General features: G+C 38.5%; 1 pseudogene; it reads right to left on the bottom strand.

Moving 5' to 3' along the window:
- LOC106734107 (zinc finger protein 639-like) overlaps positions 1-12,190 on the bottom strand; it is a 35,445-nt pseudogene that overhangs the window by 13,032 nt on the left and 10,223 nt on the right.

The raw sequence follows: 12,190 nt of genomic DNA, 5'->3' as shown, positions 1-12,190 counted from the left end.
TAAGGTACCTGGGTAAAGGCACAAGCAATTTTGCTTTTTTTTTTTTTTTCTTTTTAACTAAATGGCCAGTGGTATGTTTTGATTGACCTCAAACAGAGATGGGGTAGGAAAAATATTGGTTCTCTGTAAATACCCCTTTTCTCCATTAGTGGCATGCTCATTCAGCTCTTATCTTCATATTCCAGTAAGTTATTTTGCTCTCACTGTTTTAACAGAAAGAAGAAAATGCCAACAACATGAAAATCCTTGCAAACTTTGTTTGGAGAATTTGAAATGTTTTTCATTTGTTATCGTAAAACCAAGGACAACTTTATAATTTTTTTGTTTTGTTTTGTTTTAGAGAGATTTTTTGCTATAGGGTACATGTGCTTGCTGGAGAGACAGAGAGACAGAAAGCAAGAAATCCCCACCCCTCTCCCGCCCCCTCCAGAAGGGATGGCCATACTGCAATCCATTCTCCTCCTCTCTCCTCTTGGGACCTTGAGCACATATGCACACACACCTGGTGTGAGTTTTAAGTTGCGGATCTGGGACTTGAATGGCGATTGACTATGTGGGAATCCAGCATTGTAACCATTACACCATCTGCTGGTCTTTATAACTTTTTTGTCCATAACTGTTACATGTAGGACAATCTATCTTTAAGTAGGGGTAAATTACTCTTAAAAAATATATATTATAGCTTTCCCTTCAAGCCAAGCATCATATTGTTTAAATAAATTTCTTGTTTAAAATGAAAAAAGAAAAGTGTTACTTTGCAATTATAAGATAGAAAGACAATGACAATTTTATAGCACTTAGACCACTAAGTGCCTTGATTGTGAACTTAAATTTCATATCACTCGCTATTAGAAGGAAGAAGAGCTTTCTGAACAACTCTAGAGCAAGGAATTAATAAGATGAAGCAACCTGAGCATCAGAAAGATTAATATATGTAATAGATTAAAATGTATTTAAGATACATATTTCCATGTAATTCCTTCAGAGTAAATTCTTAGAAAGTAATTATAGGTAATCCTATTCACTTACCTACTACATCCCAATTGAGGATTCCATTCTTCCCCATGGAGGAGCATAAGGCAATTTCTGTTCCCCTCTCAAGGTTTGAGTCTGTTGAAAGAAACTGACAACAGAGAAACTCCATAGGAGAAAAACATAACAAATGTATTAACATATATAAACATAGGAGTCATACACAAAGTAGGAGACTCAAAGAAGGCCCCAATGGTTAAGTTTTAAATACTGTCTTTATAAGGGAGAGAAAAGTAGGAATGGTATATGCAAGTTTAGAGAGTTTGTAAATGATTCTTAGGGGGAAATTAATGAATCTGGGAGGCAGAAATTATCTTGTAAATGACTTTTTATTAGAATGTGAACTTCAGGGACAATGTCCTGTGACAAAATCTGTCTAGGTGTGGTTACATTCCTGTCTCCTTTCCTGCAATTGAAGTTAGTCTTCTCTGGTTCATGTAGATTCTAGGGAGGTGTTCAAGACTATCGTATTCCTTCTGAATGGACTTTTCTTAGTTCATAAGGGAATTCCTCATTGAGCTCCTCTCGTGTTTCAGGAGAAATAGAGGGAGTACATGGGGGGAGGGAGGCAGAGGAACCTTGGTTCTGAGGCGATTTCTTTATATTCTTTTACGGTTTTTGCTATAGGGCATGTGCACTTGCCAGAGAGAAAGCAAGATAGAAAGAGAGCAAGATGGAGAGAGAGAGAGGGAGAGAGAGAAAAATCACCCCCAGAGAAAATGGCCAGTGTGATTTTCAAGCCGTTGTGTCCGGGACTCGAACAAAGTAAGCATGTGGGATCCAGCCACCCTAATCCACCAGGCTACATGCTGGCCCTTGAGGCCATTTCGTTCAAGTTACTTAAAATGTCAAAGTGCCATATTTTGGGATATTGTTTTCTGGTCCCCAACACCCAATTTGATATTTTTACTACTGACAATTATAATAAACTAACTCAAACCATTCAGTATTCCTGTCAAAAAGAGGTTTCTCTAATAGGTTCCCTATAAGCTTATGTTTTAAGTTCTAGGCTAGAGACTGGGTCTTCTGAAAGGATCAGTGGACAGCTTCAGAGACACAGTGTAAAAAGAATGACACTAGGAACTCTAAACTATTGTTACTATTAAAGTAAAAGAATATGTAGGACACTTGATGAAGCTGATAAGGCAGACATTATTCAAGGGGGGGCAGTGGGGGGCTGTACCAATAGTTATAGGGAACACTACAGTGGGTATTGCAGTGAAGGAGAGAGCTTGGACTCAATTCTGTCTCCAAGAATGAGTGGAGGTTTAAAACCAGGGCAGGGGGTTAGTGAATGGACAATGAGAGAGAAAACATTAAGGGGTTTCTGGTTAAACTGACTTTTAATGATTATTGCTAAAGGCAGGCCAGGGTGATTTTGAGGGTAGTTAAATGTCAAGGGGGAATTTTCACTAAACCAATTTAGGAGGACTGTTGCTCAAATGGATTGCAGAAGGACAGAGAGGGAAGCCCAAGGTTGGGTCTAACTAGGCAGAGGACTCAGGAGACTGACTAAAGTTTTAATCAAAGGGGAGTCTTTATCATTACTAAAGGGAATACTCATAGCTATAAACCTCCTTAGAGAGAGATTACCACTTTGAGCAGGCATCTGTTCTTGAAGAATTAAGACTGGGGATTTCTAGGTCTTATACTGGAAACAGATGGCTTCATAAAAAATAATACTGAACCAAGAATGGTAGACAAATCTAATTACATAGGACTAAGTGAAAATGAACTGTGGTTATTTGGGATATTTTTTGTAGTCTGAGAAAATATTTCATTATCTAATAGGCTTAGGATAATGCTCCTTCTTTCTTCTTTTTTTCCTCACTGTCAATTCATGAAGTTATAACTGTTCAGCTGGTGGTGTGGTGGTTAAGGTGACTGGATTACACAAAGCCAACTGTACTCTTCCAGGTCCTAGATTCTGCGGCTTGAAAAACACTCCAGGCATGTGTGCGAGTGTGCCTAAAATCCTGAGAATGGATTGTGGCATGGCCAACTTTCCTGGGGGCACTTCCTCACTCCCTATCTCCCACCCCATCTCTCTTCAGTAAGAACACGTGCCCTAAATAAAATCTAAAATGAACAAGAAAAGAAAAACAAAAAAACAAACAAAAAAACAAGCTGGATGCTTACTTACCTACCTAAACCTGACTTTATAAAATAATCCTCCCTTGATTATTACATGTTTCTTGATGACCTCTCAAAAATTATGAAAACAAAAATATTGTGTACGTGAGATGATCAAATTCAGGGAAGGGAGGTGTACTAAATTCTTCAAAATATTTTTCCAGAAATATTCAAGGGAGAGCATTATCCAGGAAATATTAATGTGCAGAATTAACTACAAGCTAATGAAATCTCAGTGGAATTTAAATATAGTTGCTTTAATAATTGGAATTCAGAGTTGTTTTGTTTTGTTTTGTTTTGTATTTTAGAGGTTTAGGCTTAGTAAAATTATAATTTCCATTTTGTAAGTACGGTTTTGTTAAATTTTTTAAAGTTTTTTTTTTTTTTTAATTTCTTCCTTGAGAGAAAGAGAGAGACAGTACTCCCAACATACTGACATTATAGTCAGCCCCTAGTTTCATCCAGCCCAAGATCATGGGCACACATGTTCCCCGGATGCTCCAAAAGGCCTACACATGATTTTATTACTATTTTTTTTTTTTGCCCTAGGGTGCATGTGCTCACCAGAGACAGAGACAGTGAGAGGGAAAGCCAGAAATCACTCCCCCCCCCCATCCCCTGGGAGGTGGCCATGCCACAATCACTTCTCCTCAATTCTCTTTCAGTGACCTTGGGCATGTATGCACAAGCACCCGGTGTGAGTTTCAAGCTACCAGGTCCATGATTTGAACTGTGGTCAGCCATGCGGGAGTCCAGAGACGTTACCTCTATATCATGTGCTGGCCTCTAGATATGAATTTGGAACCTTCACATGTGGGTCAGCCCTGCAGAGTCATCATGTTTTACCCCAGCACCAAAGTCTTCTTCCTTGGTTAAATGTACTTATTCTCACTATATACATACGTAATCAAGGAAACGGAAAAGGAATTAGAATATGCCATACCAAAATATGTTACTTCAGTGTAGGTATTATTTTGAACTGAAGGCAATAATACAGTAATCCTCTGTTCCCCAGTTATCTGTGGTTTTGCTTTCCAGTTTCAGTTACCCATACTCAACCATGATCTGGAAAATTATGATGGCTTGTCATGGGTTGTTATGGCTCAACGATCCAGGATCACTTGAACCAGATCATACCTAATGTGGTGGCCTAATGCCGTGACACAATGCCTACATTATTTACCTCACTTCACTTCACCACACAGGCATTTCATCATCTTACATTTTCATAAGAAGAAAAAAGGTGAATGCAGAACAAGAAAATATTCTGAGAAAGAGACCCGTTCACATAACTTTTCTCACAGTATATTGTTATAATTATGCTATTATCTATTATTACTATCTGATCGTGCCTAATTTATACATTAAAGTCTATTGCAAATATGTAACTATAGGAAAAAACAGTACATCTAAAGTATTTTACTATCTACTGTTTTAGATACCCACTTATACCCTACAATAAGGGGAGACTACTGCACAACAAACACAGGGGGAGCTCTTTGCCTTCCTCTATTTGCCTAAAACCAGGCCCTTCAATTTCTATTTCTAAAGATGTTTCTAATCCAGGGAGAGAACTACTCCAGGGGACATCTTTCATCACCTGAGAGATCCAACTGGATTAACAAGACAATCTTTATTTTTACTCTAAGTTTCCTCTTCTCTTCTTGCCAAAATTTATCTTCCCCACTCAGAATCCCCAATCTCTTTTTCTTTGTCGAGCCTAAGATAGTATCTTAAACCTCAAATGCTGCCCCTCTCTTTGAGTCTCCTGTTAAAGTACTAACCAAGTGGTACCCTGCTTAGCTTCCTAGATCAGATGAAAGTGGGCACATTCAGGATGATATGGCAGTAGATCTCCATGCGTCTCATTTCTTTATGAATTCTCATGCATACATTTATAATGAAGACTATTTTTTTTTCTTTTGTAAATTTTTATTTTGTTAGTTTAATTCAAAGAACACCCAATCACTGAATCCAGGAGGATAAAGGAAAAAAGTTTGTCATTCCCTACAAAACCATGTTTATAGACAGCGACACTGAAAATCTTTGAGCATTTTATATACTATCTAATGTAAATTAATATGGATTAATATTAATTATATAGGTTACTAGTTGAATATGCTACTCGACTTTATTAATCTATTTTTTTGTACTGTTATACTTAATTTCATAGGCCCGATAAGAATGAGTCTTCCTATCCACATGGATATGCTAAGATAAAACAAATCTGCTATCATGTCATTTCCAGAAGATCATAGTTAGTGATAAATTTTATTAAATTAGCTATGTAAAGGTTACTATTAAGAAAAAGAACTGGGACTGGCCTTGTAGACTAGTGGTTAAGAGATCCAGACCCCACATGACCAACCGTAATTTAAGTCTCAGCCCCAGTGGCTTGAAAAACACTGTGGACACGTGCCCAAAATCTCTACAGGATGGAGAAAGGGAGAAGGGACTTCAGTGTGATCATGCTTGATTAGAGGGTCCTTTCTCTCTCTCTCTTTGTCTCTGGCAAGTGCATATGCCCTCTGGCAATTAAAAAAAAGATTAAAAAAGGAAAAAGAACTGTATTTAATATGTGGAAACAATGCCATAAATTTTTTCCAGGAAATTAATCTAGGAGCTTCTCTGTAAGTTATGATCTCATTTTATGTTACTTCCTGAAACATTATTAAATTCTGAAGAATTGAAAGAAATGGGAATATTTACAGATATTTTATCTGAAACTCAGAGAAGAGCCTCTCAAGTCTTGTTCATGCCTCCAAGCAGAGGAAGTGATAGGGGAAGAATTTATAAGTAAATAAGTGAATACCTCATGGGTTATAGGCATAACCTCAGCATGTACTATGGAGAGTTCATAAGGAAATAAATAAACAAACCTGAACAGGTTAATAAAGAGGACCGAAGATGAACCTTATTCAAGGAAATAAGTAACCCAACGACTAATAAAAGGGCTCAGGATAAGCCCCCAAGATAATTTTTTACATCACAAGAAGCATATGTTTTGCCTTTTCCCTCCCTTCATAGCACCTCCTGCCATTTCCTATGGCGGATAGATGTCCTTCATTTTTAAGAAATGACCACCTCCCCAATCCAGATGCAGTTTGCACAGTTTTTATTACTCTTCCCCCTAGGATTAAAGCTTTGAAAAGGAGTGCCTCTCTGCCATGAGGCAAGGCACAAACCTGTTCAGGTCTTGTCCTGGGCATTTTTGCCAAGCCCTAATAAACTCAGCTACTGCTCACATTTTTGCCTCTGGTAAATTATTTTACCATTTGCGCAGTGGCCCCACTGCCCCACTGCCCCACTGCCCCACTGCCTACAGGTCTAATTTATTTCCTCCCCAAATTGAATTTATTATTTTATATTAACCTTATGTAAGTTAAAATAAAGACAATAATCGAGTTGTCTGATGGATTGGACGATAACTTACTAATTTTATTTCCAAACCTAATTGACCAGTCACTACTTTCATAAAGTAATTCAGCTGACTGCTTGAGATCTAGGTGAATGTTTAGATCTTCAAGTCATCCTGTTGATTATTCACTATATTAACATGAATAAATCCCTTCTGATAAATGTGAGTTTAAATGTTTGCAATATTCTAGCATCCTTTAAAAGTCTTTCTCACATTCATCAGAGTCATGAGGAAAAATTTTAGTGTATTCCATAGAAATAGCCCGTTTGGACCCGGGATATAGGGGTGCAGGAGATATTGGGCCCAGTACCCACAGTGGGACACGGGTTCTTGTCCACAGCTCCTGAAGAATTAGAGGCGTGGACACAGAGAGAGGATTGCAAGCAGAGTTTATTAAGAGAGGGAAGAAAGAACAGAGCTCCCAGGCAGGTAACAGGTCTTGGAACTTGGGTTATTGAAGAGGAGCTGGGGTGGGAGAGGGGCTATAGGAAAAAACAGTACATCTAAAGTATTTTACTATCTACTGTTTTAGATACCCACTTATACCCTACAATAAGGGGAGACTACTGCACAACAAACACAGGGGGAGCTCTTTGCCTTCCTCTATTTGCCTAAAACCAGGCCCTTCAATTTCTATTTCTAAAGATGTTTCTAATCCAGGGAGAGAACTACTCTAGGAGACATCTTTCATCACCTGAGAGATCCAACTGGATTAACAAGACAATCTTTATTTTTACTCTAAGTTTCCTCTTCTCTTCTTGCCAAAATTTATCTTCCCCACTCAGAATCCCCAATCCCTTTTTCTTTGTCGAGCCTAAGATAGTATCTTAAACCTCAAATGCTGCCCCTCTCTTTGAGTCTCCTGTTAAAGTACTAACCAAGTGGTACCCTGCTTAGCTTCCTAGATCAGATGAAAGTGGGCACATTCAGGATGATATGGCAGTAGATCTCCATGCGTCTCATTTCTTTATGAATTCTCATGCATACATATATAATGAAGACTATTTTTTTTTCTTTTGTAAATTTTTATTTTGTTAGTTTAATTCAAAGAACACCCAATCACTGAATCCAGGAGGATAAAGGAAAAAAGTTTCTCATTCCCTACAAAACCATGTTTATAGACAGCGACACTGAAAATCTTTGAGCATTTTATATACTATCTAATGTAAATTAATATGGATTAATATTAATTATATAGGTTACTAGTTGAATATGCTACTCGACTTTATTAATCTATTTTTTTGTACTGTTATACTTAATTTCATAGGCCCGATAAGAATGAGTCTTCCTATCCACATGGATATGCTAAGATAAAACAAATCTGCTATCATGTCATTTCCAGAAGATCATAGTTAGTGATAAATTTTATTAAATTAGCTATGTAAAGGTTACTATTAAGAAAAAGAACTGGGACTGGCCTTGTAGACTAGTGGTTAAGAGATCCAGACCCCACATGACCAACCGTAATTTAAGTCTCAGCCCCAGTGGCTTGAAAAACACATTGGACACGTGCCCAAAATCTCTACAGGATGGAGAAAGGGAGAAGGGACTTCAGTGTGATCATGCTTGATTAGAGGGTCCTTTCTCTCTCTCTCTTTGTCTCTGGCAAGTGCATATGCCCTCTGGCAATTAAAAAAAAGATTAAAAAAGGAAAAAGAACTGTATTTAATATGTGGAAACAATGCCATAAATTTTTTCCAGGAAATTAATCTAGGAGCTTCTCTGTAAGTTATGATCTCATTTTATGTTACTTCCTGAAACATTATTAAATTCTGAAGAATTGAAAGAAATGGGAATATTTACAGATATTTTATCTGAAACTCAGAGAAGAGCCTCTCAAGTCTTGTTCATGCCTCCAAGCAGAGGAAGTGATAGGGGAAGAATTTATAAGTAAATAAGTGAATACCTCATGGGTTATAGGCATAACCTCAGCATGTACTATGGAGAGTTCATAAGGAAATAAATAAACAAACCTGAACAGGTTAATAAAGAGGACCGAAGATGAACCTTATTCAAGGAAATAAGTAACCCAACGACTAATAAAAGGGCTCAGGATAAGCCCCCAAGATAATTTTTTACATCACAAGAAGCATATGTTTTGCCTTTTCCCTCCCTTCATAGCACCTCCTGCCATTTCCTATGGCGGATAGATGTCCTTCATTTTTAAGAAATGACCACCTCCCCAATCCAGATGCAGTTTGCACAGTTTTTATTACTCTTCCCCCTAGGATTAAAGCTTTGAAAAGGAGTGCCTCTCTGCCATGAGGCAAGGCACAAACCTGTTCAGGTCTTGTCCTGGGCATTTTTGCCAAGCCCTAATAAACTCAGCTACTGCTCACATTTTTGCCTCTGGTAAATTATTTTACCATTTGCGCAGTGGCCCCACTGCCCCACTGCCCCACTGCCCCACTGCCTACAGGTCTAATTTATTTCCTCCCCAAATTGAATTTATTATTTTATATTAACCTTATGTAAGTTAAAATAAAGACAATAATCGAGTTGTCTGATGGATTGGACGATAACTTACTAATTTTATTTCCAAACCTAATTGACCAGTCACTACTTTCATAAAGTAATTCAGCTGACTGCTTGAGATCTAGGTGAATGTTTAGATCTTCAAGTCATCCTGTTGATTATTCACTATATTAACATGAATAAATCCCTTCTGATAAATGTGAGTTTAAATGTTTGCAATATTCTAGCATCCTTTAAAAGTCTTTCTCACATTCATCAGAGTCATGAGGAAAAATTTTAGTGTATTCCATAGAAATATGCCTGTTTGACACAGGGATATAGGGGTGCAGGAGATATTGGGCCCAGTACCCACAGTGGGACACGGGTTCTTGTCCACAGCTCCTGAAGAATTAGAGGCGTGAACACAGAGAGAGGATTGCAAGCAGAGTTTATTAAGAGAGGGAAGAAAGAACAGAGCTCCCAGGCAGGTAACAGGTCTTGGAACTTGGGTTATTGAAGAGGAGCTGGGGTGGGAGAGGGGTGTTATCTGAGTCAAAGGGACTTTGTCTGGGCTTGTTCTCTTATGCATGTGCTCCCCTCATGATGAGGTGTGAATACTAGATGGGTCCAGTTATTTTGGAGTGTGTACAAAAGTCAGGAGATTCCTTGTCTAAAAGCGTCAAGCCACAAAAAAAACAAAAACAAAAACAAACAAACAAAAAAAACTCTTATCTTCTTCACAGAATGTGGTAAGGTCTGGAAAAAAATCCTTTGTTTTAGGTCATGCTGCCTAGGTTAATCACCAAGCCACTGTTACAAGCCGTCTCTCCTGAACAAGCAGCTGAGCTGCTGTGTCTCCATCTTAAAACTTAGCCATTTTGTGATGCCATTCTGGGACTATACACTAATTATATTTTTAGGGTCCCTGTCTCCTACCTCATATCATGTTTCTGTGAAATCTACTCCAAAAAACAAACAAACAAACAAACAAACAAAACCACATACCTGATATACAAAGAAGTTCTTGCATTTATCAAACGTAATTTTTCTTAAGAGTCTGTACTGTCTGTGTTCTCCATTATTACACTTATCACTTTACTGTTCATTTACATGCATGCTCATTTGTGACATGGCTATGCAGGTCTTCTGTATCATCGGTTTCATGTTCATAGGACTGAAACCAATGTTGTTCGCCACAGCTGTGCTCCTGGAAATGTAAGTAGAGCTCACTGCTTGAGGAGAACTGTACGTCACACTACTCACACCAACAAAGAGGATCACTAAAATGGGTGTTGGTAATATGCTGACTGAAGTTCTCAAAAATTACTGAAACAGAGCAGGGACCCCCTAAGAGGGATGGGTTCTCAGTTTCCTCTTCTTTTGAAGAAAAAATAAGAATTTCCCAAACTGAAAATTAAAAGGGCTGAACTAAAAGTAAAATGTCTGTTCTAAAGAGCTTGGAATATAAGGTCCATTTTATATTGTCATTGCCCAAAATAAGAGCTAAAATTTTAGACTTTGGTTATGGTAATCAGGCAACATGGACCATGAATGAAGGAACATATGCCTTCTAAAATTCCCATTTAAAGGGGAAGATAAAGTTTTAACTTCAGTACTTAAGATTATTTTAGGGCGAAACTGCAGGCTGTGAGCGCACAAATATCCCAGACTGAATGCCTTCAGAGACCTAAAGAGAAATTTAATTATATAAGGCCTTGCCAATCAAGAATGCCCACGGGATGATCACACCCTCTTGAACCAGTCATTGAACTGATCATGTGCCTGGGACCCCACCCCTAATTTTCCCCTTAAAAGCATATGTGGGGGGGACCAGCAGATGGCATAGTGGTTACAATACTGGACTCCCACATGGCCAACCCCCGTTCGATTTCTGGACCCAGTGACTTGAAAATCACACCAGGCACCTGTGTGTGTGTGTGTGTCCAAGATCCCAGGAAGAAAATGGAGGAGAAGGGATTAAAGCATGACCACATCCACCAGGGGGGTGATTGCTCACTTTCCCTCTCACTGTCTCTGTCTCTCTCTGGTAAGCGCACGTGTACTAAGGTAAGAACCTTAAAAAAAAAAAAGAAGCACATGTAAGGGACATCTCAGGGAGACCAGGTCTTTTCAGCATGAGCTACCTGCTCTCCTTGCTTTGCATGTTGCAATAAAACTGTACTTTCTTTTATCACACCATGTGTTTATACTTTAATTTTTAGTGCTGAGATGAACAAACCTGATTTGAGTTCAGTAACTTTATTGTCTTATAATCACAGTATTTACAAATGTAAGGATCCTCTTTATGTCAACAGAAATAACCAACTCTGCAGAAATAATAATTAATGTAGTTTCTTTCTTTTTTTTTTTTGTAAAGGTTTTTGCCTTAGTGTGCATGTGCTCATGAGAGATAGAGAGATAAAAATAGTGAGAGAAAAAGTGAAAAATCACCCCCTGAGGGATGGCCATGCTATAATCCCTTCTCCTACATTCTTCTACTGGGATCTTGGACAAACATGTGCATGTGCCTAGTGTGAGTTTCAAGCCCCTAGGTCTGGGACTTTAACTACATGTGGGAGTCCTAGTGTCATAACTATTACACCATCTGCTGGACCCAATGTGGTTTATTTCTAAACACAAATATGTGTGACCAAACTTGGAGAAAGGCAAACATTCCTTTCTTAGGGTGATCAGATACAAAGGTTCCTTTTATTTGGTTTTGAGAGTGAGGGACAAGGTTTCTAATTTAGTGAAAAGAGTTTTCCATTGATCTGACCCAAAAAGTTAAGACATCTGGAAGTGGGGAGCTTGTAGGTCATAGGTGGATTTTTAACAGTTCTTAGGTTGTTGGTTAGAAAGAGAGTACTGGGACCAGCAGTTAGCGTAATGGCTATGTTGCTGGACTCCCATGTAGTCGACTGCCATTCAAGTCCTGGACCCGGTGACTGAAACTCATGCTAGGTGTGTGTGCGTGCCCAAGATCCCGAGAGGAGAATGGAGGAGAAGGGATTGCGGCGTGGCCATCCCCCCTGGGGGTGATTTCTGGCTTTCTGTCTCTCTGTCTCTCTCTGTCTGTTTGACAAGTGCACACGTCCTATAGCAAAAAAAAAAACAAAAAAAAAACCAAAAAAAAAAAAAAAAAAAACACACTCT

The sequence above is a fragment of the Tupaia chinensis genome, unplaced genomic scaffold (assembly GCF_000334495.1).
Source record: "Tupaia chinensis unplaced genomic scaffold, TupChi_1.0 Scaffold148646_1, whole genome shotgun sequence".
Lineage (NCBI taxonomy): Eukaryota > Metazoa > Chordata > Mammalia > Scandentia > Tupaiidae > Tupaia > Tupaia belangeri.
Note: the sequence above shows the minus strand (reverse complement) of the source record. Positions and strands in the feature narration are given on the sequence as shown.